At 47.0% G+C, this 27286-nt stretch overlaps 1 pseudogene; it reads right to left on the bottom strand.

Moving 5' to 3' along the window:
* Positions 1-3769: 3769 nt before the first annotated feature.
* LOC149916489 (olfactory receptor 14J1-like) lies at positions 3770-21210 on the bottom strand (annotated as a pseudogene).
* Positions 21211-27286: the final 6076 nt, after the last annotated feature.

Raw genomic sequence — 27286 nt, 5'->3', positions numbered from 1 at the left:
TAGAGTGTGAGAAAAATGCAACGAAAAGTGTGAGTAAACCTGCATGAAAGTGTGAGTAGACCAGGAGTGAAGTGCAAGTAAAGCCCGGAGTAAAGAGTCAGTAAACATTGTAAATTTGGGGTAAACACTGAGTAAACCTTAAGTAAAGCATCAGTAAAAAACAGAGTAAAGTGTAAAACCCAGAATAAAGTCAGAGAAAACAGAGTAAAGAGTGAGTAAAACCCAGAGTAAAGACAGAGAAAACATAAAGAGTGAGTAAAACCCTGAGTAGAGAGTAAGTAAAACACAGGTAAAGCCTCTCCTGGCACTTAATTGGTTGAGTGTCTCAGGCTCACAGTCTTCTGACGCTGTTGCTTCCTTATATTTCCATATGATGTCTGATACCAGCCCATTGTTTTTAGGTATGTTCTGTACTTTTATGGCAATGGGAGGACAATATTATCAAAAATCAGTTCTGTCATGCACTCCTTCTGTCCTGTACCAGACTCTCCCCTACCTGGTATAATTACCTTACCTAGTGCCTGTGCCAATTCTACCTGGGTCGGCATGCCCCAGTCTCAACCTTACTCTCTTCAGCAGCTTTCTTTGTGACTGGAAATTTCCACTGCCAAAACACAATCTATTTCTCACAGGGTTTTGCGCAGACTTCACTCCACATTTACACAGGCTTTACTTCAGGTTTACACACACTTTATTCTGTGTGTACTTGCACTCTGCTCCGTCGGTACTCACGCTTTACTCCAGGTTTACTCTTACTTTTCTCTGGGTTTTGGTCACACTGTATGCTTGGTGTACTCACACCAGTCTTCAGATTTTACTCACACTTTACTCAGAGTTTTGCTCACACTTTATTCCAGGTTTTCTCAGACTTCAAGTTTACTTGCACTTTTCTCCATGTTTACTCTTAGTTTTCTCCAGGTTTTACTCACACCATACACCAGGTGTACTCTCATCTTCATGTTTTACTCACAATTTACTTATTGACTCAAGAATTACTCGTGCTTTATTCTTACTTTTCTCCAGGTTTTACTCACACTGCACAACTGGTGTACTCACACTCTATTCTGAGTGTACTCACACCTTCCTTCAGGATTTATTGACATGTTACACTGGGTTTACACACACTTCTGTTTACCTGACACTTTACTCTGGGTTTACCGATACTTTACTCCTGCTTTACTCTGACTTTTCTCCAGGTTTAATTCAGACTCGACTCTGGGTGTATTCACAATCTTCTCCAGGTTTACTCACACTTTACTCTTTACTTCATGTAAAGAGTACTTCATTCAAAGTTTACTCATGCTTTACTTCAGGTTTACTCATACTTTGCTGAGCGCTTACTCACACTTCACCCTGCATGTACTCACAACATACTCTGAGTTTAATCACCCTTTCCTTTGGGATCACTCATACTTCACTCTGGCTTTTCCTCACCCTTTACTCTGGGTTTCCTGACACTCTACTCAAGGCATATTTTACTTCAGGTTTACTCATTCTTTACTCCAGGTTTACTCATACCTTACATCGGGTTTTACTCACAATTTACTTCAGGTTTTACACACACTTTACTTCACTTTTTGCTCACATTTTACTCAGGGTTTACTAACACTTTACTCAGTCCTTTAGTCACCCTCCACTCCAGGTTTACTCCAACTTTATTTCGGATTTTACTCGCACGTTATTTTGGGTTACCTCACACTTTTCTCTGGGTTTACTTTCCTCTGGGTGCCCTCACACTTTACTCTGTATGTACTCACACCTTACTCAGGGTTTTACTTACAATTTCCTCTGGGTTTTACTCATTCTTTTCTCAAGTTTTACTCACATATCACACCAGGTTTACTCTTACTTTTCTCCACAGTTTACACTGGGTTTACACACACCTTACTCCAGTCTTTTCCAGCCTGAGCAATGACACTATGATTTTATATGGATGTAAATATAGTCATAACTATTATACATTTCTTTCATCTCTCTTAGTAAAGAGCTTTATCTCAACCCATGTGTTGTACTTTGTTTTCTCCCAGTTCTCCTCTCCATCCCACTGGGAAGGGGCGGTGCACAAAGCACTGTGTGGTGCTGAGCCACCTGCTGGTTTCAACCACCACAGTCATTTTGCTGCCTGATGTGGGGCTGCAATGGTTGAGATAACAGCAGATCTGTCCAGAGCAAGTTGTCACAGGGCTCTGTGGTAGTTGGATAACTGCTGGCCACAATGCTGATTTTTTTCGCTATTGATGGAGCTCGTTGAGCCTGCTCATGATGCTGCACTGCACAGCTCCTAGCTCACTGCTTGTTTTTCCTGCTGCATTGTTTGTCAACTCTGGGGGCTGGATTAGGGTTTTTATTTTGCTGTGCTGTTTGGACTTGGCTTACATCATGATCAAATTGTCAGATGACAAACTGAAGTTTTGTGCGCATTCAGCTCTACAGTCCTTATTGGGTTTTGGAAGTAATACTGTTGATAAGATTAGTAATTACACCCTTGGCTTTGTGTCCTCAAGGAGCCCAGCTATGGATGTGGTAAGGGAGGACACTTTCCAGTGATTCCTCAGCCTCCCTTTCTCTTCTTCTTTCCCTAGAGCTCAAGAGCTAGTTACCACAGCTCCTGAGAGTTTTGTCTATCCATGGGATGTTCAAACCAGAGTGCTCCCATTACTGTGTGTCGTCAATGTGTTTCAGGTTACATTTCAGATTAAACAATCATTCAAAAACATCACAGAGAGATCTGTCCCAAGGCAGGATAGCTCTGCATGGCAAAGGATGTGGGGCGGTCTGGGCATGTGCCTGGAGCTGTCAGAATCCCCCAGGGGTTTGGAACTTCATCTCCAAGCAACTGCAGAATCCTGAGAAACTGGTAGAATATTTGGGGAAGGTCTGCTGCTGCCCTGGGAATCCTAAAGAGGCACAAATCACTACAGTGTGCCAGGGCCTGGCACACTGAGTTGTGTTCAACACTCTTCAGCATCCTCAAGGGGAAGAGAGCTGGATCTGCTGACACTGCTGCAGCCTCTCCAACTCCTGGGACAGACCCTGCAGCAGCTCCAGTTCTTGCTACAGGTCCCACAGTTGCTCCATGCTTTGTGACAGACCCCACTGTCTCTCCTACCCTCACGATGAGCCCTGTGGTCACTCCTGCTACAGCTCCTGTAGCTGTTCCAAGTACTGTGATAAGAAAAGTAAAAGAATTCCTCCCAAGGGAGGTGCACTGTGCCAAGAGGTACAGCCCCGTGGTCGCTCCAGCTCCCAGGACAAGCCCTGCTAAGAGCCTGTTGTTATGGTGGTGCCAGCAAGAAGACCAGCTCTGACATTGCGGTTCATATTGCCAGCTACTGACTGCAGCCCCGGAGTGCTGCTGTAGAGACAACAGCACTGTTGTGAGACACACAAGACCTTCAGGTCTGCACAAATGCAAGGACTCTAGAGCAGTGTGGCCGTGAAAAGACACCAGGAATGAAAAGAGTGTGTTGTGCTGCTGTCCTTGGCTGTAACTACCCCAGATCCTAACAAGGTAGGGAGAGGGAAGAGCTAAGAAAAAGTACATTTGAAAGCATTTTAGGAATCTTTTAACCTATTCCTGGAACCTGGTTCCATATTTACATGAGCTCTTGGTGTGAGAAAATGGAAAGTAGATGGAAAAAAGAAGTGAATAAATTGCCATGGTTTTTTTCAAGATTAGTGTATTACAATTACACACACAAACAAGCAGTCATACATACATAAAATATAAAGAACCATCACAGGGAATCACGTGAGGATGATGTGCACTTTATTGAAGGTGGAATATTGCATATTGCAACACTTTGCTGAGGGCATGCTTGAGCTCCTTGTTCCTCATGCTGTAGATAATAGGGTTCAGAGTTGGAGGAACCACTGAGTAGAGAATTGCCACCACCAGGTCCAGGGATGGGGAGGAAATAGAGAAGGGCTTCAAGTAAGCGAACACTACAGTGCTGAGAAAAAGGGAGACCACAGCCAGGTGAGGGAGGCACGTGGAGAAGGCTTTGTGCCATCCCTGCTCAGAGGGCATCCTCAGCACAGCCCTGAAGATCTGCACATAGGACAAAACAATAAACACAAAACACCCAAGTAAAACAAGGGCACTAATCGCACTAAGACCAAATTCCCTGAGATAGGATTCTGAGCAGGAGAGCTTGAGGAGTTGGGGGATTTCACAGAAGAACTGATTGATGGCATTGCCTTGGCAGAGAGGCAGTGAAAATGTGTTGGCAGTGTGCAGCAGGGAATAGAGAACCCCAGTGCCCCAGGCAGCTGCTGCCATGGTGGCACAAGCTCTGCTGTCCATCAAGGTCCCATAGTGCAGGGGCTTGCAGATGGCAACGTAGCAGTCATAGGACATGATGGTGAGAACGCAATATTCCGCAGAAAACAAAAACAACAAAAAATAAGACCTGTGCAGCACATCCTGCATAGGAGATGATCCTGGTGTCCCAGAGGGCATTGGCCATGGCTTTGGGGAGAGTGGTGGAGATGCAGCCCAGGTCGAGGAGGGCGAGGTTGAGGAGGAAGAAGTCCATGGGGGTGTGCAGGCGGTGGTGGCAGGCTACGGCTGTGCTGATGAGGCCGTTGCCCAGGAGGGCAGCCAGGTAGATGCCCAGCAAGAGCCAGAAGTGCAGGAGCTGCAGCTGCCGCGTGTCTGCCAACGCCAGCAGGAGGAACTCGCTGATGGAGCTGCTGTTGGGCATCTGCTGCCTTTTGCCACAAGAACCTGTCCAAGGAGTACAAAAGTTAAAGACAGAGATTTCAGTGTGGGGAATGTTCATTCAACCCCAATGATCTGAGCTACATTTCTTGACATTGAGTTTGCCTTGAGGGCTTCTGCACTTTTTCTCTCCAGGAAGAAATCTTGTCCCCATAGGGACAGGGAAATGTGGTCGTGTAGGGAAAGATTTTCTTTCCAAAATGTGTCACATCAAGTAAATTCTAATAGGGAAGTGCTTGTCAGCATCTGTGGACTCTATGCCAAAAATATGTCGGTCACAAATGGAAGTTGCAGTTATAGTTTTTTCTGCACTCCATCCTCTCACTGTGTCCATGGAGTGTTTGCTGAACTGAGAAATTCGGAGCACTTCTGCTGTACTCAGTTTGAATGCCCATGAGACCTGAGAGGCAAAAGGATTCATGTCTGCTTAGTGTGGAGAAAGGGCAGCTGATTGGGCTTGTTTCTAATAGCTCTGAGCTTGTCAGTCTTGAAGAGGGAGAAGGTTTATACTCCCAAAACATTGTGAAAAGAAGTCAGACCCAGCTGAGAGGAATCCACTGCCCATCATGGAATATTCATCATTTCTCAACGTACTTCAGCAGTGCTCATCACCACACGTATTGAAAAGGAAACCTAACATTCATTTCAGCAGCCCCACAGCATTTCCTTGCATATTGCATCTCCCTGCGACTTCCCTCAAATTTGTTGTCCAGGCTATGGGAAAGATTTGCATCCCAAAGGTCGACTCACTGCCCTGAAGGACACCTCAGGGAGATGTGTCCTACTGATGGCATCTCATTAAGGGAAAGCCAGCTCCTTCCCAGCCTCACAGACTGCATTGCCCGCAGCCCCAGGCAGTGGCTCTCAGCCCCTGTGCACTGCAGAGGGTGATGGACACGTGCCTGGGGAGATGCTGCTCTGCTCTGCTGGAGCTCTGCCTGCACAGGAGGTGGTTCACGCATCGGACCCCATGGTCATGTGGGCAGAGGCATCTCTAGGTGGGAGCTTGCTCAGAAAAAAGTCTCTGCACTGACGGGGGTAATTCCCTGATCATATTTCTGTGGTCTGCAGATTTTCATCCTGGGGGCTGTTTTCCTGTCATTTCCCTGACTGAGCATACAGACACCAGCCCAATGTCGCTGCATTCCTATTTGCTGTCCAGAAACCACCCTGTCTGCAGGGCACTAAGTGCATGTTCATTTTTTCAAGCGAAAATGGGAACTTAAGAGAACTCCCATGGCTTTATTGAAAGAATATCTACATTAGAGGAAAGTAGAGAGGTAAAATGCACTTTAGGGTTCTCTGTTGATGTGCCCTCAGGGCTGTGCTCTGATGCTGCAGCAGGGAAGCCCTCATCTGGAACAGCTCTTATTCCATGATAAAGAAACACAGAGTGTATGCAGCCTGATCTGCACTGGGATGTGCCAGATTTGGTGATCCCTCTAGGAAAAGTGTTTGCATTACCTATGGTGAGAGACTTACTGTGTCAGTGGATGAAAGCAATGCTCCTGCAGTGAGCTCGCAGCCTGCTCACACCCCTCACATCCTGTAATCCCTCTCTCCTTTCTCTTCCATCTTCATATCACCTGCAGAACGAGCCCCTTGTGCTGATGCAGAGTACATGGGAGATGCTTTTAGTCAGAGCTGTGTCTCTGCAGCACTGCCCACTTGTAGGAGCTCCCTGTGTCCCAGGGGCTCAGCCCAGCTCAGCAGAAGAGGATGTCATTTTTATCCACTGGTCTCCCTGGAGATGTCCCTGGGTCTCTGCGGCCCACAGCTCCTGAAAGACAACAGCATCATGACTGTACTCTGAAATCTGCTGAATTAACCACCAAATGTCCACTGGACAGTGACCAATTCCAGACATATGGTAAGTCCTACCAGAGAGTGTTTGCTAAAACAAAAAGGGCACACAGACCTGGACAGGGAGGGGTGGACTTCCCCTGGGCAGGACAGCAATCCAGCTGAACTAGTGATGGCATCTCATCCCTAGATGAGACCAGAGAAAGGTTAGCAATATATTTGGCAATCCTAAATGAGAAAAAACTTCCTGCATTTATGGCATCTCAAAGTGTCTTTTTCACCCGTCTCCATGGAGCATGCAAAATTTTGCATCTGACTAAATGGCTGAGCTCCCAAAAGAAGAGCCAGATCTTTCTTTGTTCTCCTTCTGCTGCACAGTCTGTATCTCAGGGCACTGCAAAGCTAATAGGCATCTTTATTCCTCAACTGATGAAAACCCATGTGAATGGCATCAGAAGCAGCCTAGTGTCGTGCTGATTTCCTTAGTTGTCCAGCAAACTCACATGCAGCTGCATATGCAACTCAGGGCCTTCAGGAAAGCCATGCCCTAGTGTCAACGGTTTACGGGCTGGTTCGGCCCAGTTCCGTGACTAGCGGGGCGGAGGGATCTGAAGATCCGCGCCTCTGGAAAAAAGGGAACAGGGGACCCCAAAATAATTAAAAACAGCGGCAACGATCTGAGGAGAAACAAACTAATATACTAAATATACTATCAGAATGCAAGATAACACACTATAATACAATATAATTAAATTTGAAGCTAATAAATCAAATATAATGGGAGAGAGAATGTCCGAAAGGTGGGTAGGCCTCACCACAACGCAGAGAGCTGAGGTGAGATGCACAGTCCAGTTGAGCAACAGGGAGAAAAAGGGAAGGAGAGCCGACGGAAAGCAGGTAAAAGAAGAGCGCATCAGGTGACCTTGCCAGGAGTTGTATCTCGAGACTCTCTGTGACTGCAAAGTCCCCTGGGGAACGCAGTTCTTCTTCTCTTCCAGGCAGGTACCCAGAGCTTGAGCATTAACAGTTAAACTCCCACTGCCCCACATGATGTTATGATGTGGAATACCGAAAACCAAAAATCACAAAACCATGACATTCCACCCCTTATTCTACATCACTACATCATGCTTAACATATACAAACAAAATATAATTACCAAACACTAAACACACGCACACACAAACCTGTATATATACATGGAATTACTGACTGCACTCCCCAACATCAAATTCCCTTGTGGTACACATTGAACATCCCCATTTTTCTGCATCACCCACCAAGTGGACCCAGGTCCCTGGGCAAAAACAGTTCCACGAAGAGGTTTGCCCTTCCCAGAAGCTGGAAAGACCCAAACCGCTTTTCCCAGCATGTTCTTTACATGTACTACAGGGACCTTATCTCCCTTGACAGTATGTAGGGAGCTAGCAGGACCATCACGATTGATAGATCCTCTAGTATTGACCAACCAGGTGGCTTCTGCCAAATGCTTCTCCCAGTGCTTAAATGTTCCGACACCTATTGCTTTCAACATGGTTTTTAACAACCCATTGTACCAGAGGCTGGTGCATGGTAGGGGATATGGTAAATCCACTCAATGCCATGACCTTTGGCCCAAGTATTTACAAGAGAATTTTTGAAATGAGTCCCATTATCTGACTCAATTCTTTCTGGGGTGCCATGTCGCCACAGGACTTGTTTCTCAAGACCCAGTATGGTGTTTTGGGCAGTAGCATGGGGTACTGCATATGTTTCAAGCCACCCAGTGGTTGCCTCTACCATAGTAAGCACGTAACGCTTACCACTGCATGATCGTGGCAAGGTGATAGAATCAACTTGCCATGCCTCCCCATATTTATACTTTTGCCATCGCCCTTCCTCCCAGAGAGGTTTCATCCTCTTGGCTTGTTTAACTGTGGCGCATGTGTCACAATCATGAATAATCTGTGCAATAGCATCCATAGTTAAGTCAACCCCTCGGTCTCTAGCCCATTTGTATGTTGCATCTCTTCCCTGGTGACGCGAGGTCTCATGGGCCCACCGAGCTAGAAACAATTCACACTTGTTCTGCCAATCCAAGTCTATTTGAGCCACCTCAATTTTGGCAGCTCGATCTACCTGATGGTTATTTTGCTGTTCTTCAGTAGCCCGACTCTTGGGCACATGAGCATCTACATGGCGCACCTTTACAACAATATTCTTTATTCGGGCAGCAATATCTTTTCACAGTTCAGCAGCCCAAATGGGTTTATCCCTTCTTTGCCAGTTATTTCGTTCCCACTGCTGTAACCACCCCCATAAAGCATTTGCCACCATCCATGAGTCAGTGTAAAGGTAAAGCATTGGCCACCTCTCCCGTTCAACAACATCTAAGGCCAGTTGGACAGCCTTCACCTCTGCAAATTGGCTTGATTCTCCTTTCCCTTCAGTGGCCTCTGCAACTTTGTCGTGTGGGGCTCCACACAGCAGCTTCCCATCTGCGATGCTTCCCCGCAATACGACACGATCCATCAGTGAACAGGGCATATGTCTTTTCATTTTCTGGTAGTTCATTGTATGATGGGGCCTCTTTAGCACGTGATACTTCTTCTGATGGTGGTGTTCCAAACTTTTTGCCTTCAGGCCAATCCATGATCACCTCTAGGATCCCTGGACGGCTGAGGTTCCCCATCCGAGCTCGCTGCATAATCAACGCAATCCACTTACTCCAAGTGGCATCAGTAGCATGATGGGTGGAAGGAACCTTTCCCTTGAACATCCAGTTCAGCACTGGCAGTCAAGGTGCCAGAAGGAGCTGTGTTTCAGTACCATCTACTTCAGAAGCAGCCCAAACCCCCTCATAAGCAGCTAAGATCTCCTTTTCAGTTGGAGTGTAGCCCTCTTCTGACTCCCTGTAGGCCCAACTCCAGAATCCCAGGGGTCGGCCTCAGGTCTCTCCTGGGGCTCTTTGCCACAAACTCCAAGTGGGACCTTTCTCTCCAGCAGCAGTGTAGAGGATGTTCTTTACATCCTGCTCCGTCCGTACTGTCCCCAGGGCCACGGCACGGGCTATCTCTTGTTTAATCTGCTCAAAAGCCTGCTGCTGCTCAGGGCCCCATGTAAACTCATTCTTCATTCTTGTCACATGATAAAGAGGGCTTACAATGAGGCTGTAGTTTGGAACATGCATTCTCCAAAAACCCACTATGCCCAGAAACGATTGTGTCTCTTTCTTATTAGTGGGCGGAGACATGACAGTGATTTTGTCGATCACATCTGTCGGGATGTGATGACGTCCATCTTGCCACTTTGTACCTAGGAACTGAATTTCCTGGGCAGGTCCTTTCACTTTGCTTCGCTTAATAGCGAAACCAGCACACAAAAGGATCTGGATTATTTGCTCTCCTTTCTCAAAAACTTCCTTTGCTGTGTTGCCCCACACAATGATGTCATCAATATACTGTAAGTGCTCAGGAGCACTGCCCTGTTCCAGTGCAGCTTGGATCAACCCATGGCAAATGGTTGGGCTATGTTTCCACCCCTGGGGCAAACGATTCCAGGTATATTGAATGCCCCTCCAGGAGAAAGCAAACTGTGGCCTACATTCTTTGGCCAAAGAAATGGAGAAAAAGGCATTAGCAATGTCAATGGTGGCATACCATTTAGCTGCTTTTGACTCCAGTTCATATTGGAGTTCTAACATGTCCGGCACAGCAGCACTCAGTGGGGGTGTGATTTCATTCAGGCCATGGTAATCTACTGTCAACCTCCATTCTCCACTGGCTTTACGCACTGGCCATATGGGACTATTAAAAGGCGAGTGAGTTTTGCTAATCACTCCCTGATTCTCTAGTTGACCAATCAGTTTCTGAATGGTGAGCAAGGAATCCCTGTTGGTACGGTACTGCCGCCTGTGCACCGTTTTTGTAGCAATCGGTACCTGTTGCTCTTTTACTCGTAGCAACCCCACAAACGATGGATCTTCTGATAGGCCAGGCAAAACAGACAACTGCTTAACACCTTCTGCGTCTACAGCAGCTATTCCAAAGGCCCATCAATACCCTTTGGGATCCTTAAAATATCCCCTTCTGAGGTAATCAATACCAAGTATACATGGAGCCCCTGGGCCAGCCACAATAGGGTGCTTTTGCCAGTCTTTACCAGTGAGGCTGATTTCGGCCTCTAACATAGTCAGCTCTTGGGAACCCCCAGTCACCCCATGAATATCAATTGATGTTGTCCCTTGGTGACTAGAGGGCATTAGAGTGCACTGAGCACCAGTGTCCACCAGGGCCTTATATTTATGTGGTTCTGATGTGCCAGGCCATCTAACCCACACAGTCCAATATACTCTATTATCCTTTTCCCCCCCCTGGCTGGGGGCAGGGCCCCTCTATTTGTTACCTCCGTTGTCTGCAGTAACTGGAGCAATCATCTTTTTGGAGAAGTTCACCTTGGTGGTTGTCTTGTAATTCTTTTACCCATGCTTGAAGTGCAGGAGTAGGTTGTTTATGCCACTTCTTCATGTCTTCTCCATGGTCACGTAGGTAATGCCACAAGGCAAAACGTGACGTAGTCTTACTGTTGTCACTTGCTCAAGCAGGAGGACATCTTCTTTTGATAGCTGAGATGTTGGATGACACCAGCTGGGAGGAAACCAAGTTGATCAGCCCCTCCAGAAGGCTGTTCTGGGAATTCTGGTCCCCATTGGATATGTCTGTTACCACCGTGGATCCATCAGCATTAGGCACGGTTGACAGTTTATTATATCTTCTTGTTTGTTTTCCATTCTGTTCAGCTTTTCAGCTACTTTTGCGATGGCTGAAACACAAGCTCGCAGAGGGCTTAAATGTAACTCAAAGTCTTGAAGTTTATTAATCAGTTTGTTTATAAGGGGTCTTCTTTCCCCTCTGCCATACATTGTTGCAAATGTACTGGCATACCTTTCTGGTGCAGTCTTTGTGAATGTACGCCACATATTTGGTGTACACCTGACTCTCTCAGGATCATGCTCTTGATCTGGCTCATCAGAAATGAAATCAGGGCTATGTAGCGTTTCCACCACAGCATATTCTATCAAATAACGGATGCCTTTTTCTATATCAGTCCATTTCTTTTTCTCAGGCATCAGATCGTCTTTGAAGGGGTATCTTTCTTTTACAGCTAACAACATCCTCTTCCAGAGGGTGAAGGCCTGGTTCTGGCATGTACTAATACCTCGGTCAATGGCTGAGTCCCTAGCAATGCCACCCAGCTGGCGAGCTTCTCTACTATCTAGCCACACACTGTTGGCCCCATTGTCCCAACAACAAAGTAACCAAGTGGCAATAGGCTCATTTGGGTGACATGAAAAGTCTTTTCTCAGACTTCGAATTTCATTCATTTTCAGAGATCGATCAACAATGGTAACAATATCTTGCTCACCTCTTACTCTTTCAGGACTCCTTGATGCCCTTATAGGCGTTGGTGACCGTGGTCTTACTGAGGGTCCCTCCCCTGGACTCGGGGGCGCTTCCCCTGGATCTCGGAGCCACTCCTCTGGACCTCTTTGCTCCTCTTTCTTCTCTTCTAACTGAGTCGAGATTTGTTTCATTTTCCGTCCTCTCACAGGGGCAACTGATGTCAATTGTGGTGCCTCCTGTGGTTGATCAGGTTGGTCAGTTCCAATGCTCTCACCCTCCAGTTCTGCTTGGAGTCTGTCTTTTTCAATCATGAGAGCATTCAGTTCAGATTGAAGGGTGTCTTGCTCGGTTTGGACAGTGTCCCGTTCAGATTGGAGAGTGTCGAGTTTGGATTGCAGGGAGTCTCTCTCGATTTGGAGGGCATCTCGTTGAGACTGGAGATCCCTTCTCTCAGCTTGAAGATTTTCCCTTTCGGCTCGGAGACTTTCTCTCTCAGCTTGGAGACACTCTTGCCAGGTTTTGAGATTCTCTCTCCTGGCTAGGAGACTCTCTTTCTCAACCTGGAGATTCTCTGTCTCACCTTGGAGACTCTCTCTTTGGGATTGCAGGGAGTCTCTCTCAATTTGGAGGGCATCCTGTTTGGACTTGAGGCTATCCCTCTCAGACCGGAGGGCATCTCTCTCAGATTGGAGGTCTTTTCCCTTGACCAGGAGACTCTCTCGCTCAGCCCAGAGATTCTCCCTCTCTGCTCGGAGTCTCTCCTGCAAACTCTCCCTTTCTGCTCTCAGACACTCTCTCTCAATTTCACAAACTCTCTCCCTCTCTGGGATACTATTGAATAAGGCCCGATAAGCATTAGCTAGGCCCCAAATCATTTGTGCCTCCTCAGATCTGCCTGAGCCGCAACATTCCTGTCTCAAGTATGCGTTTAAGCTCTCAGGGTCTTTCAGGTGTTCAGGAGTGAAGTTCCATGACACCGAAGATGTCCATCTCTCAAAAGTCTCTCCCAAGCCTCTCCACACTCCCTGCCACTCAGTATGCTCTAGTTTTGGGGAAGGCTTCCTCAAAATATGATAAATACAAATACTGAGTGAAATGATGAGAAGAACATTCAGGGAGATTGACAACGTGATCAGGTGAGCATTCAAAAACTGCATAAAGGATTCAAAGGAGAGACAGGGAGCCTGCTTAAAAATCCCAAGTTCTGTAAAATTAGCAGCTCCCTCTGCAAACAGGTTTAAAAGAGAAAGCAGAATCATTTTTTTCTCTTTCTATACAAAAACAAGATAGCAGTGCTCAAAGTTTACAAATATCCCAGAATATTGGCAGTCCGCCTAGACTTTCAAGGTCAAGTTCTCAGTGAGCTCCTGTGAAAAAGATAAAATTTCCCAACGAAACTCTACGAGAGCAGAGAGAGATTCGTTCTAAAAAACTAAAAAGCAGCTTTTGCCCGCATTCTCCACCAAGAATGTCAACGGTTTACGGGCTGGTTCGGCCCAGTTCCGTGACTAGCGGGGCGGAGGGATCTGAAGATCCGCGCCTCTGGAAAAAAGGGAACAGGGGACCCCAAAATAATTAAAAACAGCGGCAACGATCTGAGGAGAAACAAACTAATTTACTAAATATACTATCAGAATGCAAGATAACACACTATAATACAATATAATTAAATTTGAAGCTAATAAATCAAATATAATGAGAGAGAGAATGCCCGAAAGGTGGGTAGGCCTCACCACAACACGGAGGGCTGAGGTGAGATGCACAGTCCAGTTGAGCAGCAGGGAGAAAAAGGGAAGGAGAGCCGACGAAAAGCAAGTAAAAGAAGAGCGCATCAGGTGACCTTGCCAGGAGTTATATCTCTAGACTCTCTGTGACCACAAAGTCCCCTGGGGAATGCAGTTCTTCTTCTCTTCCAGGCAGGTACCCAGAGCTTGAGTACCAACAGTTAAACTCCCACTGCCCCACATGATGTTATGATGTGGAATACCGAAAACCAAAAATCACAAAACCATGACACCCTAGCCGTGTCTGTGCTGCTTGGACAGCTCTGAGCCTTACAGTGGGTCTAACGCACGTGTGCCACCTTCTGAACAAAAATAACATAGATGCACTAAATCCAATGATCCATCCTGGGTAGGTTTGTTGTCTTATGTGTTTTTACACTAATGATAACAGCAACACATGCTGAGCTAGAAATGCTGGTAGAGTTGCTCTTGTTTGGACCACAGGGACATGGTTAAATGGCTTCCACAACTGGACTGTAGCACCAGGGGACACAGTCTTTACAATGGATGGGTGAGGAGACAAGGAAGGGCACCTGTCCTCTGTGAGAGTGCACTGAGCTCTTCCTGGGGATGGCAGAGCAGACAGGACAGAGCAAATGGCAATGGCAAACAGAGGAGACCAACAGTGTCTTCCTGATCAGGAAGAGCAAGTGGAAGGTTCCCTCTGCAGACAGATGGGAGCCTCATGTTGTTAGGCCGTTGTCCCCTGTGGAGTCCTTTTTCACTGCAGTATCTGCTGCAGGGACAGCACAGCAGGGCATGCACCATCCTGAAGATCTCTGGAGAGCACACATGGCAGCTTCTTGACCAACCCATGGAAGAACCAAAGAGGAGAGGTGCTCCACTGGATCTCATACTCACCAGCAAGGAAGGACACATGGGGAATGTGATGGTCAAAGAGAACCTGGTCTACAGTGGCCATGGGATGGTGCAGCTGTGGAGTCTGAAGGGAGGGCAAAGGACAAACTCACATCTTTGGACTTCAGGAGAGCACACGTTGGCTTCTTCTTCAAGTCTGTGGAGTACAGTACAGAAAGAAAGCACGTAGGAATTGTAAACAAGAAGTGGTCAGCTGGGAGCAGTGCAGAGTGTCTGCACTATTGTACCTGCTGAGATGTGTTTGAGAAGGCCAAAGCTCAAACACAGCTGAATCTGCCCAGGTATATCAAACACAATAAAGGCTTGTAGAAATACATAGGCAGCACAAGGAACACTGTGGTCAATGTGGACCAACAGTAGAATGGGGCAGGGTACCTGGCATGAAGGGCATGAAGGGCATTATGAGTCCTGTGCTGCATGGTACCATCTAAAACAACAACTGAGAAAGAAGAAAAAAGCTCATTACCACAGTGTAACTCCATTTATACAAAGACTGAGAGATGTCACAGACATTTCTGGGCAGAGAAATTCAGGGGAGTAACAGGCGCCGTGCAAGACACAGATGGATCTTCCCTTCTTTTTGAAGCTGTAAGCCTGAAAGATGTTCATTAATGTCAGTAAAATTGGAAAAAAAAGGATTGAAGACTGAGACAGAAATCAGTGAAAATATGTTAAGGAAATTCTCACTTCTAGTATTTGCAGGAGTCCTCTTTCTTTTGACGTTGAAAACACAAGTCTTTGAGAGGATTTTGTGTCTTTTATGCTTTTATTTTTTTCTTAAATACCATGTTTTCCAGAACTGTGTTAGCAGGACAGAGATGCCTTCAGGTACAGGGACACAAACAGTGCTGCCAGTGCCAATGCCCTGTGACCAATGCCCAGCGTCCACCGCTGCTCTCCAGATTTCCCAAACCCTTGCTCTTTGTTCACTCAGATACATCCCAACTATCTGGCTGATCTGTCACCTTTAGGAAGATTATTGGAACTTGCTCCATCTCTCCAAAGTCCGATGGACTCTTTTCTCAACTCCTTAACTGTGATTATATCTATCCCTTCCTCTCTCTGCCTAACTCATTTTTTGTACAAATATTGACTGTGAAAGACAAACGTCATTAGATGTAGCTTGGACAAGGCATGCAATTATTCATTCAATTGCATCATGCTTACAAATGTTTGTTGGCAAAAAAAAAAAAAAAAAAAAAAGAAAGAGAGAGAGAAATCTTTCCTGGCATATGTGCAGCTTATTCTCTGAAAAAGCCAGAGGAATTTGGTGCAAAGGAGGTTTAACACTGAGCTGGGGACTGCAGAGGAGAAGTGTGATGGGAGGAAAAGTGATGGAAGACCCATGGGGCCAATGTGAGTAGAAATGGAGTGGGGTAGCGGAGGAAGATATTTGTCCACACAGTGACAGAGCAAAGCTCATTAGGGGACATCCTGGGTCAATATCAATTGCAAGTGCTGTTTTAACTTCTTCTTTAAACCCAACTACAAATAAATAAAAAAATAAATAAACAAACAAATAAATAAATAAATAAATAGACTTAATAAATGCCCCTTATTCTTTTTCTCTTATGGATGTTTTCAGATACCTCTCCAGTTTGCTGTACAAGTTCTGAACACCTGAAGAGGATGACAGGAAGGCACAAGGCACAGGAGGGCTCTTCAGGATGTAATGGGTCCCACGGGACTTTTGCTGCCGAGTTCATCAACCTCCAGCACTGAGAGAAGATTGCATGAAGTGCTGAAGAAGATAAAGTCAGAAGGAACAGTGAAGTTTCTTGGAGTACTAATGGGCCCCACTGAGGGCCATTCACAAGCAAGCTTCCCCAGGGACTTGTTAGAGCAGATAATTGGAAGCCATGATTGCAGGCAGACCAAGGCACTGGGATAGTGGCTGTGATGCTGAGCAAAGCCTCCTTTGTCTTCTGAAGCAGAAAGGCCAAGCCCTGATCCCCAGAGCCTTGGCAGGGAGATCGTGTCCCTCCTGCTGGCTCAGGGCCCTTCCTGGGGCAGTGGGATGGAGGTTTGTCTGATGTCAAATGAAAGACCAGGGCACAGCAGCTGCCAGACTCTGCATGGGGTGCAAGGATGCCGTGAGGCCCAAGTCCCATGTGGGCAGTGTGTCTCATGCCAGGATGTGGGATGTGAGAAGGGCCCAGTCTGGACAAATTATTCAACTGCAGTGGAACTTTGAACATGAGATCTCTCAGGCGCAAGGTGGAGGCACCATTTCCTCACTGGTAGCATTTGGTTCTGGGGATGCCGTGTTTGATGCTCACCCACATGCAGAGCTCCTGTCTGACTGCAACACCACTGTGCTCATATCAGCTGTGACAACACAGTGGAGCTGAAATCACTGAGCTTGTCTCCCCTTTACAGCACAGTGACTCTGACATCACTGCAATACTGACCACTGACACAACCCAGTAATTCTGACATCACTGCTCTCCACACTACCGAGACAACACCGTGACTGTGCTGCCACTGAACTCCTACCCACTGTGACAGCACAGTCATCCAACATCACCGTGCTTGTACGCACTGTCATAGAATCCTAGGGCAACCCACAATGGAAAGGACCCATCATCAGGTCCCACATTTGGTTCCACACGCCCGTCCTAAAAGCAGAGCATATGACTGAGTGTGTTGTCTTGTTACGGAGTTATCTGGATCAATGTGTGTCCGTGACAGAGGGCAGAAGGCTTGCAGTCCCACTGGCCAAAAAATAAATAAATAAAACAAAATAAAATAAAATAAAATAAAATAAAATAAAATAAAATAAAATAAAATATAATATAATATAATATAATATAATATAATATAATATAATAATAAATACAGAAAAAAATATTACTAAAAATAATAAAAAACAGCGGCAAAGATCTAAGGAGGAAACTTATTTTTACTAAATATGATATTTGAATGTAAAGATAGCACAGTGTTATAAAATAAAATTGGAATTTAGGGTAATAAATCAAATATAATGAGAGAGTGAGTGTCTGAAACCAAAAGCCTTATACTGAACTGAAGGCTCACGGCTGGGGAGCGCAGCCACACACTGCCAGGCAGCGAGCAAGTGACAGATCCTGGGACTTCCTCCCATGGCTTATCTTCCCCTCTGAACTCAAAATCCTCGGGAAATGCGGTTCTTCTTCTCTTCTGAGAACCAGGTATCCAGAACAGTCAGTACACAGAACTGAAGTATTATCTCTAAAACCTCACCCTAATTCCCGGTGCTTTACATGATGTTATGATATGGAATACTGATATCAAGAGCCATAAAACCATGACACCAGATGGGGCATTTGCAACTTGGTAAGGTGAACATGATGTGTTATGTTGTTGAACCATGCTTCTGGAATCAGTCTGTCTACTGTTGATTAATTCATCTGACTTCAAAGCACGTTTTGCAGAGATGACCCTGTTGTCTATCAGGAGCTGCCAGCCCCACAGCCCAAAGGTCATCTCCAGGGAGAGCAGTGAGGAAGAGAAAATGACATCCTCTGCTGCTGAGCTGGGCTGGGCTCCTAGGACACAGGGAGCTCCTACAAGTGGGCAGCGCTGCAGAGAGACAGCTGTGCACAGGAGCAGCTCTTCTGCACAGCACAGCCTGCAGGTTACAGGAGGAGAGGAGAGAAAGGGCAGAGAGCTTATAGGATGTGTACGGTGTGAGCAGGTGTTGAGCTCACTGCTGGAGCACTGCTCACAGCCTTTGACAAGGTAAGTCTCACTGCAGGCTTTCACTGCCGCCTGCCAGGCTCAGCACACAGCACTCAGCAATCAGCACTCAGCACTCAGCCTGCCTGGGGAGCTGCCCAGGGCGCTGCAGGGAGATGTGTTGGGGGAAGGAGCCCCCCGGCAGGGCAGGGGCCTTTTGCTGCTGCTTGGGGCAGGGGGATCACAGATACACTGCACCACAGGGTGTTTCCAAGGGCCCTTTGCAAGAGAAGAGACAAGGCAGAGATTTTCCAACACCTGTTCTTAGGGAAGGAGAATGAGTTGGAGGCAGAATTCTGAAAGGAGATGTGAAATATGAACACATCTCAGAGAATCCTGAATTGTACCATTCACAATCTGCCCTTATATGAACAATCTCCTAAAGTTCTTTCAGCTGAAATTGCCATCATTTTCTGCTGACACGAATAATGCACTTATCCTGAAAACAGACAGCTTTCTCTAACAGAAATTTAAGTGCAGAAAAGAGGTAGGGATGGGCACTGTGAGTGCAGACAGCATTAAGATATGAGGGATGGAAACTGAGTGTAAGAGGAAATTATCTAGGAAGCTGAGATATGATTAGGAAACGAGAGGAAAGTAAGAGCTCTTTCAGCTTCTACTTCTTAAGGTACACTAAAGCTCATGCAAGTAAATTGAAGCTATGGAATTAAATGAGCATTTTTCAAAGAGAAAGAAACATTTCTATAGTACAGCAGGAGGAGAGTGTCTGCAAGTAATCTTGACTTCTGTCATTATTTTCTGCTCTCTGCACAGGACTCCATGCCCAGAAGAACTGCAGATGCCCAACAGCAGCTACATCAGTGAGTTCCTCCTGCTGGCATTGGCAGACCCGCGGCAGCTGCATCTCCTGCACTTCTAGCTCTTGCTGGCCATCTACCTGGCTGCCCTCCTGGGCAACGGCCTCATCAGCACAGCCGTAGCCTGCCACCGCCTGCACACCCCCATGGACTTCTTCCTCCTCAACCTCGCCCTCCTCGACCTGGGCTGCATCTCCACCACTCTCCACAAAGCCATGGCCAATGCCCTCTGGGACACCAAGATCATCTCCTATGCAGGATGTGCTGCACAGGTGTTCTTTGTATTATTCTTATTTTCTGCAGAGATTTCATTCTCACCATCATGTCCTATGACCGCTATGTTGCCATCTGCAAGCCCCTGCAGTACGACACCTTGATGGGCAGCAGAGCTTGTGCCACCATGGCAGCAGCTGCCTGGGGCACTGGGGTTCTCTATTCCCTGCTGCACACTGCCAACACATTTTCAATACCACTTTGCCAAAAAAATACCGTGGACCAGTTCTTCTGTGAAATGGCCCAGATTCTCAAGCTTTCCTGCTTAGAATCAGACTACTTCAGGGAAATTGTGAATATCGATTTTAGTCTTTGTTTAATCTTTGGTTGTTTTGTATTCATTGTTGTGTCCTATGTGCAGATCTTCAGGGCCGTGCTGAGGATGGCCTCTCTGCAGGAACGGCACAAAGCCTTCTCCACATGCCTCCCTCATTTGGCCGTGGTCTCCCTGTTTGTCTGCACTCTCTTGTTTGCCTACCAGAAGCTGCACTCCCTTTCTTCTCCATCCCTGGACCTGGTGGTGTCATTTCTGTACTCCGTGGTACCTCCCACTGTGAATCCTCTCATCTATGGTGTGAGGAACCAGGAGCTCAGGGATGCCCTGAGGAAACTTTGGGAAATCCCAAAATGTTTGTTACTTCCTAAAATGTGCCTTTTCTTTTAAATATAGTTATTCTAATTATGTTATGATAGTCAATTATGTATTTTTACCCAGTCATCTCATGTGCCTACAGCACTCGGCTTCCCATGTCCATAAACACAATGAAGAGGACAGCAGAAATTCATTTCTCTCAGCTCACTTTTCTTCCCTTCTCCTCTAGAGCTGGAGGAGAAACCCCCTTATGCCGGAGGGATCCAGGGGTCAAGAGCCCAAACAGCAGCCCAGTATTCCTTGGAGGCTGCCCCCACTACTCAGTGAGCTTCTGCTCCTGAAGTTCTTCACTATGAGAGTGGTGAGGTGCTGGAACAGCTGCCCAGAGAGGTCGTGGATGCCCCATCCCTAGAAGTATTCAAGGCCAGATTGGATGGGGCCCTGGGCAGTCTGGTCTAATATGAAACTGGGAGGTTGGTGGCCCTGCATGTGGAGGGGGGATTGGAGATTCATGATCCATGAGGTCCCTTCCAACCCTGGCCATTCTGTGATTCTGTGATTCTATGATATTGCTCCTCACTGCCTTCAAGTGATGGCTGCTGCTTTCCTGGGGCCATGACGATGGGCAAGGGCAAGATGTGGTCTTTTGAGTGCTGCTCTCTTTCCACTTCCATGCTTTCCTATTGTACCTCTAAACTCCTGGTAGCCCTTGGGTCTCACATGAATTGACAGCAGTCCTGTTGTCTCTACAGTGGCATCCAGTGGCACCCAGTGGCAGAGAGGTAGCAAGCAGGAAGAGGCAATATGTACCAGTGTGTCAGTGTTTGTCTCGCTGCTGCCAGCACCATAGTACAAGGGGCCGCTTGTCACAGACTAGGAACACGACACAGGGTTCTTGTGCAAAAATTCCCCTTTATTTTCCCATGCAAGGCTTTTATAGTCTAACACGTGTATTCAGGACATTTCCACTAAAAATCCATTGGCTAGAAAGCAAGCAAGTTTCAAAACAGATCTTCATAACAGCAGCAAGTGTATCTTACGCTTAGATACTGTAAGAAACATGCTCAAGGTCAACAATTTCTAATCAGGCAAAGATCTCTGTGAAGAGCAGTTTGTTCATTATTGCAATAATGGGCGCACAGCTCCTACTGACCAGGGACAAATTGCACAACTAGTCAGCAAAATCCATCCCGTTACGTACCCTGGGTCTGACGCAGGTAAAGCCTCTCCTGGCACTCATTGGTCGAACATCTCAGGCTAACAATCTTCTAACACTATGGCTACATTACACTTCCATAGCTACATTACACTTCCATAGCTATGGTTACACTTCCGTAGCTACGTTGCACTTCCATAGCTACACTTACGCTTCCACACAATGTCTGCTACCAATCCATTGTCTATGGGAATATTCTGGACTTTCTATTGTGATAGAAGGACAATATTTTCACTTGTTTGGTCTCTTCTTTACCTTAGTGCGTGTACCAATTCTTCCTAGGTCAAAACGCCCCAGTCTCAACTTGACTCTGTTCAGGAGTTTTCTTTGTAAAAGGTTTCTTATCCTATGCTACATACAGAAAATACTGAAACTTCCACTGCAAAAAAAAAGCAATCTGCCTCTCACAGGCCCATGGCCATTCTGGGCCCTTCTGGACACAAATGAAAGGGGATTGTATTTGCACCATGGTAGAACATAGTATCATTATTATGATTATTAATATCATTATTCAACCTGCTGGGTCATCCTGAAATCTAGGTCCGTCTGTCTACGTGTGGGTCATTCAAGACTCCTGTAGACACAAAAGGAAAGAAAATGCACTCAGTCACATTTGATTGCAAGCATTAAAAAGGTGACATCTATCAGGTGCTTATTCAGGATAACTTTACCAAATAATTTCTTGCTTCTCACACTTAGGGATTTTTGGGTATAGATAGTATCACTGATATTGCTCCAATCTGAGGCATTTTCAGCAGTACAGTTTGTTGCAAAATCCCATAGGATCTTTTCCTGGCTTGGTATGAACTTCTAGGATGGTTGTATTCACAGATAGACAAATGGCTTTCATGTTGAGGCAGCCACCCCTACTTGAGACTGAATGTGTACAAGTCTATGGGGCCGGATGGCATGCATCCCAGGGTTCTGAAGGAGCTGGCTGAGGTGGTTGCCGAGCCACTCTCCATCATATTTGAGAAGTCGTGGCTGTCTGGTGTGGTCCCGGATGACTGGAGGAAGGGTCATGTCACTCCCATTTACAAGAAAGGGAGCAAGGAGGACCCCGGGAACTACAGGCCGGTGAGTCTCACCTCTGTGCCTGGGAAGATCATGGAACAGATCATCCTGGGTGACATGCTTGATCACATGAGGAAAGGGTGTGTGATCTGTGACAGCCAGCACGGCTTCACCAGAGGAAGGTCATGCTTGACCAACCTGGTGGCCTTTTATGATGGAGTGACGACATCGGTGGACAAGGGAAGGCAACCGATGTCATTTACCTGGACTTGGGCAAGGCCTTTGACATGGTCCCCCACCACATCCTTATCTCCAAACTGGAGGGATGTGGATTTGATGGGTGGACCACTCGATGGATAAGAAACTGGTTGAAAGGCCGCAGACAGAAGGTGGTCATCAATGCCTCCATGTCCAGGTGGAGGCCGGTAACGAGTGGCATCCCCCAGGGGTCTGTCTTGGGACCGGTGCTCTTTAACATCTTTATCAATGACATCGATGACGGAATTGAGTGCACCCTCAGCAAGTTTGCTGACGACACCAAGCTGAGTGGTGCAGTCGACACGGTGGAAGGAAGGGATGCCATTCAGAGGGACCTCGAGAGGCTAGAAAGGTGGGCCCGGGTGAACCTAATGAGGTTCAACACGGCAAAGTGCAGAGTTTTGCACTTGTGCCGGAGGAATCCCAGGCATCCATACAGACTGGAAGGAGCGGTCGTTGAGAGCAGCCCTGTGGAGAAGGACCTGGGGGTCTTGATAGATGAAAAACTTAATATGAGCCAGCAGTGTGCCCTTGCGGCTCGGAAGGCAAATAGTATCCTGGGCTCCATCAAAAGAGGGGTGGCCAGCAAGGACAGGGAGGTGATTGTTCCCCACTCTGCTCTTGTGAGGCCCCATCTAGAGTACTGCGTCCAAGTCTGGAGCCCCCAGTACAAAAAAGACAGGGAGCTGTTGGAGAGGGTCCAGAGGAGGGCCACAAAGATGATTAGGGGGCTGCAGCACCTCCACTACAAAGACAGGCTGAGGGAGCTGGGCTTGTTCAGCCTGGAGAAAAGAAGGCTGCGGGGTGACCTCATTGCAGCCTTTCAGAGATTTAGGTTGGACGTCGGGGGGAAATTCTTTACAGAAAGAGTGGTGAGGTACTGGAACAGCCGCCCAGAGAGATTGTGGATGTGCCGTCCCTGGAGGTGTTCAAGGCCAGATTGGATGGGGCCCTGGGCAGCCTGGTCTAGCAATAGGTGGGAAGGTTGGTGGCCCTGCATGTGGCAGGGAGGTTGGAGATGCATGATCCTTCAGGTCCCTTCCAACCCTGGCAATTCTGTGATTCTGTAAAAAGGGGAAACTGAGGTTAGATGTTAAAAAACATTTTTTACACACTGGAGGCACTGGAAAATGTGGCCAAAAGAGGCTGTGGATCCCCCATCCTTGGAGGCATTCCAGGTCACAATGGATGAGATGCTGGGCAGACTGATCTGATGTTGAGCAACCCAGCCTATGGCTGGCAGATTAGAACCAGGTGGACTTTCAAGTCCCCTCCAACCTAAGCCTTTCTATGATTCTGTAATGATATGAATGGAGCATAGGAAGTTCCCCACAAATGTGCGCAAGAACTTCTTTACAGTGAGGTGACGGAGCACTGGAACAGGCTGCCCAGGGAGGTTGTGGAGTCTCCTTCTCTGGAGATATTCCAGACCCCTCCTGCACACCTACTTGTGCAACGTGATGTAGGGAACCTGCTTTGGCAGGGGGGGTGGACTCCATGATCTCTGGAGGCCCCTTCCAACCCCAACGATTCCGCTATTCTGTGATTCTGTTTATGAACGAGAGGAGTGTTGAGACATCTTCAGGGCTGACACCAGATAACAAACAAATTAACAGTAATTAACAAATGTGAACCTCTGATACGATTGTGAACCTGGAGTACCCAGCCAGTGGGGAAACGGGGGAGGCAAGGGGGGGAAGAACAGGGTATGCAGACTGCCTGTGGGATGCCCGCCATTGCAATCATGACTAAAATCTGCTTTTCTCAGAGATCCCGTCCTGAAAAAATCACTGGGATATTTCCAGCATCTGCAAGGGGTGCCTGTGTGAGTGTCCGTGTGAGCGTGCTGAACGAAACTCACGAGGCCGTGTGCTGCTCTGGGTTCGTGGTTTGCTCGCCTCTGCTCCTGAGACAGCCTGTCTGTCAGCTCCAAACGTACCCTGGGACGGACAGACGGACAGACAGCCAAAGGCAGTGCAGAGCGGTGGGACTGCACGCGTGCACATGCACAAGGATATTTCCTCGACAGCATCTGCGTGTGAGCGTGCAAAAGGGCTGCGTTGCTGTCAACACTTTACGGGCTGGTTCGGCCCAGTTCCGTGACTAGCGGGGCGGAGGGATCTGAAGATCCACGCCTCTGGAAAAAAGGGAACAGGGGACCCCAAAATAATTAAAAACAGCGGCAACGATCTGAGGAGAAACAAACTAATATACTAAATATACTATCAGAATGCAAGATAACACACTATAATACAATATAATTAAATTTGAAGCTAATAAATCAAATATAATGAGAGAGAGAATGTCCGAAAGGTGGGTAGGCCTCACCACAACGCAGAGAGCTGAGGTGAGATGCGCAGTCCAGTTGAGCAACAGGGAGAAAAAGGGAAGGAGAGCCGACGGAAAGCAGGTAAAAGAAGAGCGCATCAGGTGACCTTGCCAGGAGTTGTATCTCGAGACTCTCTGTGACTGCAAAGTCCCCTGGGGAACGCAGTTCGTCTTCTCTTCCAGGCAGGTACCCAGAGCTTGAGTGAGACAGTAAAGTGGGAAAGATGAAAGGGGGGTCTGTAACATCGCTTGGCTTTACTAACTCAAAGAAATTAGCATCACGTAATTTAACCCTTCTTGCTAACTCAGGAGGAATTTATTGCTCAGCTTAGGGAATTCGTTTCTTAGTTTAACCTCTTGTTATCTCAAGGGGAACTTATCGCTTAACCTTTGTTAGCCCAAAATACACTCCCAACAGACAGCCGTCTCTAGTCAGCAGAAAGGGCCCCTGAGAACGTGAGGGGGAGGCAAGGATAGGCAGAATTAGAGATTGCTGAGGTATGCAGGACGGGAGAAGAGCCCAAAACTGGGACAAAGGTCGAAAGGACATGGCGAGGAAGACGTCTGACTTCATCCCGGAACGACCACCAGAGGGGGAGGAAGACGTCGGGCCTTCATCCAATGGATGCTGCTGCGCATGCACTGGGGAGGGGGACAGTATGTAAATGAACTCCCGGAAAGGTGATGAATATGTTAGTGAGTCTTGGGTAACACTCCTGAATATGTATGGATTGACTTATAAATGTAATGGGATCTCACTTTCCGGTGTGCAAGCTAGGAGGAGCGATCCCCCTTGCACCCGGCGTGTGGCGCAGCGCTGAAATAAAGACGTACCTGCTCTTATAACCTTACGTGGGTTAGAGAGTTTGATTCCGCAAATCAATTTGGCACCCCAGATGGGACAATCTCTGTTCGGCTGCAGGACCAGTTGAGGAGGGGGACGCCTTTGGCGCGCCCTGAGAATTCTTGGAAGGACTCCCCCTTCTCATCTGATCACTGCGGGGATAGACAAGGACCATCTGGCAGCGGACCAGGTACGTTTAAAGGGAAGGCTCCGTAAGGCGTACGCAGGAGCAGGGGACTCCGTAAGACGTGAGGGGACGCCCCACGCGGGAGGGTTTTACCCTGAGGATGGACTAGTCCAGAGGTACGGGACGGGAAGGTAATTACCAGAGGGGCAGGTATCGTAAAGCACTATATCTGATTCCAGGGATTGTGGGTTCGAGTCCCACCTCTGGCTAGCACTTGGAAGCTAGACTAATGATTGGGCATTAGTAATCACGAGTTCATAACAATCTGGAACTCACGCTAATTCTAGAGATTGTGTGTTAGAGTCCCACCCGGGGTTAGCGAGGTATAGTGCTGATACCTGTCAAATGATAACCTACATTATTGTAGCCGCGGTGGTAGGAATGGTAATCTGCGCAGTTGTTGTCATCTGCTGTAAATGTCCAGTACTGTGTATTTGAATAACTATCATTGATATTTTGGGATATCCTTTAAACATATGAACTAAGGTGATACCTGAGCTAGCAAACCTAAGTGTCGGGATGAGTGTGGTGTGATTGAGACGTAGCTAAGCTACGGAGCGAGAGCGGAGTCCCCGATCCGCGGTTCCGTGCTCCCGCGAGGGAAACGGCCGGAGACGGACGAAGCGAAAGTTGTCTTTTTCTGTTGTTTGTCCGTCCGTACGGGTTTTCTGTTTATGGATTGTGATGGTGATGGGAATTTATACTTTATAAATTGGGAAGAGGGGCCTGAGGAAAGGTGTGCATTCCACCCTGAAAACGAGTGTTGCCCCATTTATATTATATGTTGTCTAGTGTGTGAAGAAATATATCGGGGTTGGTGGCGTCATTTGTGTCCAGAGTGCCACCGTGAGTGGTGGACCGAGCATCACGGACTGCCGTGGGGAAATTTTAGAGTATTGAGAGTTACTTGTGGAAACCTTAGGGCAATAACAAACCAGTGAGACAACATGATGGGAGGGTCACAGGGAAAGGAAATACCTAAAAGAACACCCCTCGGATGTATTCTGGCACAATGGCGAGATACTGCAGGGGGACCTGGGGGCACTCTAAGTAAGAAAACTCTGATAAAATATTGTAATCAATGATGGTTAATGTATAAATTGGATGATGGGAAAAGTGGCCCCTAAATGGGATGTTGAACTCGGGCACCACAAGATCCTCTAGTGTATGAATGGGGAATGAATATCAACTCATTTATGTAATATTGTGTTCCGTTTGCAAGGAGATGTGTGAGGGAGGTGGGTCAATCAGTGCTGTTTCTGTGGTGAGGTGTTTATAACCAAATTACACAGATTGTTAAGGGAAAGTTATATGGTATTAAGGGTATTTATGGAAACTGAAGAACTATATGGTTAGATTTGTGCATTTCAAAGGGAATGAGACAAACTGTTTTGATGATATAAGAAAGTGTAATTGTTAATGGTATAGAATTGAGTGTAACTGCAAGTGTAAATGAGGGTACTAAGAGT

This window comes from Phasianus colchicus, chromosome 10 (genome assembly GCF_987193195.1).
Source record: "Phasianus colchicus chromosome 10, bPhaCol1.hap1.1, whole genome shotgun sequence".
NCBI lineage: Eukaryota > Metazoa > Chordata > Aves > Galliformes > Phasianidae > Phasianus > Phasianus colchicus.
This window is presented reverse-complemented; position numbering and strand designations above follow the sequence as displayed.